At 43.1% G+C, this 7,039-nt stretch overlaps 1 non-coding gene across 1 annotated transcript; it reads right to left on the bottom strand.

The window, feature by feature from the left end:
• Positions 1–6,217: 6,217 nt before the first annotated feature.
• Positions 6,218–6,379, bottom strand: LOC123500198. Its single transcript, XR_006673216.1, has one exon. It is a non-coding gene; the product is annotated as a U1 spliceosomal RNA (small nuclear RNA).
• Between the last annotated feature and the right edge of the window lie 660 nt (positions 6,380–7,039).

Below are 7,039 nucleotides of genomic sequence, written 5' to 3'. Positions count from 1 at the left end.
AAAGGAGTAAAAAAGAGGGCAGGTCTTATGATAGGTTAGGTTGGGATGAGTTGGGTTATGTTAGGTTTAAGTATTTATGTTAAAAGGAGTTCTGACCAATTACCGCTACCACGAGCAAGACTTGATAGTGGTCGCTTTCGATGGAAATATATGCTTTATCAAGTATAGAAGCCGACTGTACGTACACTATCCTCCCTCCCTGTCAGTAAGTACATAGATATTCAGCTAAACTCTCGTGTTTCCAGATTCAGAAAATGGAGGAAAGCCAGAATTAACTAGGCGAAATAGATAAAGAGTTACCCAAGTATCTCAAATCAGGTGAAGGTTATAATTCCACGTTCAGAGAGCCCACCATCACGAAGACCCAGATCAAACTTCCAGTAGAGCCTATCAAAAAGCTATAGACATAAGTTTGAGAATGTGTCCTATCTGTCATCAAGAGCCGGTTACTTAAGCATGTGTTTTGGGCCCCAACACTGCGCGAAGTGGCATTGTGGGGAGCACCACGCATGATCTACAGCGGTGTGTGGCAATGCAAAAGACCGGACAAGAACTCGGAGCTCCAGATTATAGTAGTGATAAAATGAGGGAAAGTAAAGCGTGAAGGAATGAATGGGACACGTCACTGCGTCAGAACACCATGTAAAACCCAAAGCAAGAAAAAAGCGAGTGGTGATCAGAAGGAAAATGAAACAAATAAAGAAAAATAAGAGTAGGAAAGCAAGGATGGACGAGAAAAAATAGATAAAGATTTAGTAAAGACCAGAGATCAAGAAACACGGACAGACCAGAGTAGAGGAAGAGATGAACTGAGGAGAAAAGGCAGGAAAGAAATATCACCGAGATAACTAAGATAAGAGAAGAAGAATAAAAACACGAAAATGATAATAATAATAAGAAGAAGAAGGAGTAAAGAAAAAAAAAAAAGGAAGAAGAAAAAGAAGATACAGGATAAGACGGAAGGAAGACAAGCGAGATGAAAATGAAACGAGAGAAGCGAAACGAGACAAGCTAGGACAGAAACACAGGACGAGATAAGACGGGGGGAGGATTGGAAAAGATGGAAGGACGAGACAGAATGGGACGGGAAGGCGGAACACTGGAGGGGAGGAGACGAGACAGAGAAATGACAGAACTAGGCTGTACAGAGGAGGACCAGACGGAATAGGACGGAACAGGACAGGAAGAGAAGGGAAAAGGACGGCACAGGACAAGAACGACACAGGACGGAACGGGACAAGACAGGAGAGGACAGGGAGACAGGGAATTAGAGAGAAGAGGACAGCACCGGGCAAGGACGGGACGGATCAAAACGGGACGGGAGGGGAACGGACAGGACAGGAGAAGAAGAGAGGGAATTAAAGGGAAGAGAAGGGAAGAGAACGGGACCGGATAAGGACGGGACAAGACAAGACAGGACAAGAGAAAAAAGGACTAGACGGTAAAGAATAAGAGAGGACAGGACAGGAAGAAAGGGCATTAAAGGGAAGACAAGGGAAGGGGAAGAGGATGGGAATGGAATAGAAGGGACAAAACACGACAGGAAAAGGCAGACTAGAACAGCACAGGACAGGACGAGACGAGACGGGACGGGACAGGACAGGACAGGACGGGAGAGGACAGGACGGGACAGGACAGGACAGGACAGGACAGGACAGGACAGGACAGGACGGGACGAGACGGGACAGAACGGAACGGAACGGGAGAGAACAAGGCAAGACAAGACAGAAGAGAGGACAGAACAGAGTAGTGGAGGAGGGAAGTGGAGGGGAGTGAAGGGAAGAGGAGACGAAAGAAGCTTTTACTCCGTGCAAATAGATATGAAAGAGAAGAAGAAGAAGAAGAAGAAGAAGAAGAAGAAGAAGAAGAAGAAGAAGAAGTTGGTCGCTGATGACTTTTTTTGTTCATTTTTCTTTTTTTCTTTTTTTGCTTAAGAAAACAAGTTGGTCGCTGATGACTTTTTTTTCTTTTTTTTTTTTTTTTGCTTAAGAAGAGGAAGAAAAGTTGGTCGCTGATGACTTTTCTTTTTCCTTAATTAAGAAGAAGAAGAAAAGGAAGTTGGTCGCTGATGACTTTTTTTTGTTCATTTTCTGTTTTCCTTTTTTTTTTTTTTTTTTTTTGGCTTAAAAGAAGAAAAACAACATAAGTCGCTGATGACTTACGAGCGCTATGAACGAGGCAAGACGAGCAGGACGAACGCTACGGAGGAGACTAGCGAGACGAGACGAATGCTAAGGACGAGACGAGCGAGGCGAGACGAGAGGACGCGAGACGAACGCTAGGAACGCGACGACCGAACGTTACGGAGACGAGCGAGGCGAGACGAACGCTTCGGACACGAGAGAAGCGAGGCGCGACGAACGTTGCGGAGACGAGCGAGGCGAGACGAGACAACCCTTGCGACGCGCGGAGCCGGTGGTTTTCAGACGATACTTGTAATGACAGGGTGGTGTGAGGTGGGCACACAAAGTGAAAAATATCATCGCCTCAAACACTGCAAAAAGGAGGCTGTCTGATTGGCGGATGGAACCACTACTAACTCCAAGCTGATCCCCTCACAAGGCTCTCAGCCAATAGGGGCCTTTACTGACACCCTCCCACCTCCAACCTCCCACCCACACATCTACACAGCTAATTACTGTACATTCTTTTTGTTTCTATATTTTTCATGGCAGTAAACTATTTTAACTTATATGTACTTGAACCTGAAGGGCTTGGCTTGACATTTGGCCTCCAGACCTCACCAGCCACAACAAAGGTTTCGTGCTATTCTTGTGTCCGGAATGCTACTGTCACACATTCACCTATGAGCCACGTTTCCTCCAGTATATAGAATTTTGCCCATACGTAGAGACGTGTCCATAATTTACCCCCCTTCCACCAAAAAAACACCAAACCACCAAAAAAAGGTGTGTCTCCTTTCACGTGTAGCCCCTGTTCACCTAGCAGTGAGTAGGTACGGGATGTAAATCGAGTTGTGACCTTGTTGTCCCGGTGTGTGGTGTGTGCCTGGTCTCAGGCCTATCCGAAGATCGGAAATAATGTGCTCTGAGCTCGTTCCGTAGGGTAACGTCTGGCTGTCTCGTCAGAGACTGCAGCAGATCAAACAGTGAAACAGTGAAACACACACATACACACACACACACACACACACACACACACACACACACACACACACACAGCCGGAAATTCAAATATGCTACCGTTAAGATAAATTTTGTTTCTCTCGCTCTTTCTCTCTCTTAGGTCATCAAAGAAACAACACGCGCAACTTACAATGCAGATGTCAGAAGCATCGCAGCGGACGGCTCACTCAGCGCAAATTGGTACCTCGCAGTCACTCACTCACTCTCTCTCTCTCTCTCTCTCTCTCTCTCTCTCTCTCTCTCTCATTACCTTTGTTGGAGATTAGGCTTACTTGTTTTTCGAGGTCATTGTCAATGTTGTTTGGGATTTACACTTTTTATAAGAAGGGAAAACTGGCGAAGGACAACAAGAGCTATTAAACAAAAAGGTCCACTGAAATGCCAGTCCCGAGCATGGTTAAGAGGGTCAGCCAAAAGAATGGCATAAATATCTTGAAGGCTCACTCTTATGTGAGTTAAGTCATAGACAGATGGAAATACTGAAGCGGGCAGGGAGTTCCAGAGCATACCAGAGAAAGGGATGAATGATTGAGAGTACTGGTTAACTTTTGCGTTACAGAGGTGGACAGAATAGGGATGAGAGAAAGGAAAATCTTGTGCAGCGAGGCCACGGGAGGAAATATGCCATGGCTGGTGAAGACAATTGAGTTACAAGAAGTATAACTGCAATCGTATCCTCTTAACCAGCATTATGAGGCACGTGCTTCTCTCGCTTTACAGTCCATCCGCCCCTGTGACGATGCGCTTCAAGTCCATTCGCCCCAGAAGTTAGGGCGAATCTACTTCATTGGTGGTTGATGCGCCCCAACTCCTTTTTTCAAAGTGTGAAAACTTTTAGTCATCATGATGAAAGAACTCACAATTAAAGGAAGAATAATATGCATTGGATGTAATAAGAATAGTTTCCATAAAAAAAAAAAAAAAGGCTTTACAGTCCATCAGCCCCAGTGACGATAAATAAGTTCTTGCGTCCCAAATCCTTTTTAAAGGAATTCAATAAAACATAAAAGAAGACAAAACAATATGAAAAGATTAGAACGGCACAAAATAGGAACATTCGGCAAGTAGTTGCATTGGCGACAGACCTAACTTAACCTAACCTAACCTGAAAACGAGATACATACTCGGAGAACAAGACTTTTTTTTTTCAGAAACGTTTGATTTTTTTTTTTTCAGACAAAACAAAAATGAGAAAAAACTACTCTCACAAAAGTTGCGTACGCATATGTACAAAGTTTCTAGGGTGATTTTTTTCAAAGCAATTAACTGAAAAAAAAAGAAAAAAAAAAGACGTAGTTTGGTTCTCCGTAATCATTCACCCAAACTTGATGAAATGGATAGAATAGCCTATCTTTACCCCCCCCACCCCTTTAGACAACATATTAACGTTTCAAAACAATTGGGCTTACCATAAGCAAAAAATGCGTAGAGACCGAATATGGTCAACCAAATCTAGTATTTGGATTAATTTCTGTGAGTGTTGAAGTGCTAAAGTGATATCAGAGTTATATTTAGCACTGGTCAGACTTCATTCAGAATTTAGACAAACACGCTTATAGCAAAAGCAAAGTGAAAATAGTGAAGCTCAGACAACATCGTCTTGGCCGCTTTTGCATTTTTACTCATTGATGGCAGTATATTCAATGCGTTCCTCTCATTTTCTTTTCTCTTCAAAAGCCGAATGCTACAGTCACACATTCACGTACGTGAACCACGTATCCTCCCGTATATAGATTTTTGCCCACGTAACATACTTGAGCGTACCGCGAGAAGAAACATGCATCATTCGCATTAAATTGAGTTGTGTTCCTTGTTGTTAGTTCATTTGTATGTTGTGCATGTGAATGATTTGATATTTGCTGCAATTGAGTGTTTTCTGGAACCGAACAACGTCCAATCTAAAATGATTTTTGATGACCTTAAAATCTAATGAAATGTACGCAGATCTCCTTCATTATCCATATTAATGATGTTAACACCTCCCAACGTGACACTAATGAAGCGGCTTACTCTAAATTCTTCTAAATGTGTCGCTTTGCGCTTTCAACATGGCAACATTGACTGGAATCTGCTTGCTCCCTACTCAGATTATTATATCAACAACATGATAATTAAGTTTGTAACCTCCCGTACTCCCGGTGTCTTGAAATTCTTAACTTGTACTCAGTTAAAAGGAAGACTTCTACAATCTGACCTCATAAAATGTTGGCACATTTTTCACGACCCATCAGCCATTGAACCACTATACATTTATTTCAGCTTCCACCAAACCCTTTGACACGAGGCCAAAGATTTAAGTGGCGCACCAACACACCACTACTGGTTGTGAATCTGGCTTCTTTAATAACAATTGTGTCCCTCTTTGGAGCTCGTTACCAGATGAAGTGCATGATGGGCTGACTTCCCTTCACCAATTGAAATCCGCCTTCCTGTATACACATGGAGCTCTTCAGCTTTACAAGCTGAACTTTAGTTCGCTGCATATGGCATACTCTTCCAGACCATATACTTTTATATACGGCTCCTTGAGCAGTGGAGAGGTGAAGGCTGCCCTGCCCGAGACCTGCTGATGGGGCTGTTACGAGCAGCACCCTCCCCCGATGACCTCACCGCGCCACACAACCACCCGACTCTCAGTGAGAGGGAATGGAGTTTCTTCACTGGCGGGCCGATGCTCACATTGTACAACACATGTATACTATATATTTTTACATAAATTTAAATTTTGTACAATAAACCTTGAAAAACAAGCGCCAAGGTGAACTGGAGGAGGACAGTAATGGCAACATGATGTGTCATTGAACAACCGTAACAAACACGGATATGCAGGAATACACACACGGCCACTTCAGCCTCACCGCAAAACAGTATTGCAACTTTCATATTGCCTAACTCACATTCCACATGATCAAAGACCATGATGGGGATGGTGAACGCAGCACTGCCTTACCATCGAAGTTGTAAGCAGGATCTCTTACATCAGAACCTACACGTAAGCTACCTTTAATAAGGAAATCGTTGGTAGGTTAGTAGCCACACGGGCACTCGTGTTATTTATCATGGCAGGTAAAGAAGGGGATGCGCGAACGCAATCCCCGCTAACAAAAATTTCACACTCGAGTTAACCACATTTGGGTTAATCGCAAGGGTCAGCACCGCCGGAGTGCAATGGCGGGCCTCGCCTTGGGAGAACCGCCTTCATGATCACGGTGTCTCCTGTGCCAGGTAAGTATGATTACAAATCCAACTTGACTCACCTAACCTTCAAAAGCCGAACACCCGCAAACAGTTACAACATTTAATGCATGTATTTTTTCAAGAGAATATCAACTTTTACATTATTATTACATCTAAAATCAAAATAATATTCGCCATTTACTGCTTGATTGGTTTCTACACATCCGCATAGGTATAAACTATATATATAATAAAGCAAATTTTCTGGTTTGTCACCACACATTTAACAAGACGGCTTTCCCAATAGACGTCGATCCCATACAAATATCTGTATCTTTTCCTTACAAACCCAAGATACAATGTGCTCTCACAAGCAGCTCGACGCAATTAATACAATAATTACGTTCATCACGCACTGATACAGTTTAAGCCTAAAGATACATTTAAAATATACGGGACAATAGTATGCATTGAAATTATATATCTATACTCATTTAAGTTAGGTTAGGTTAGATGTATCTGTGTTACATACAAACCAAACCGCATGGCTCGAGAATCTCAGGCAATAAGCAAGAGAAACATGTCATGTGCACCACCATAACTATACATGCTGCCGAGAGAGAGAGAGAGAGAGAGAGAGAGAGAGAGAGAGAGAGAGAGAGAGAGAGAGAGAGAGAGAGAGAGAGAGAGAGATGGGTCATTTGGTAAGTTCATCA

The sequence above is a fragment of the Portunus trituberculatus genome, chromosome 50 (genome assembly GCF_017591435.1).
Source record: "Portunus trituberculatus isolate SZX2019 chromosome 50, ASM1759143v1, whole genome shotgun sequence".
Lineage (NCBI taxonomy): Eukaryota > Metazoa > Arthropoda > Malacostraca > Decapoda > Portunidae > Portunus > Portunus trituberculatus.
The sequence above is the reverse complement of the archived record's forward strand: the minus strand, read 5'-3'. Positions and strand labels throughout refer to the sequence as shown.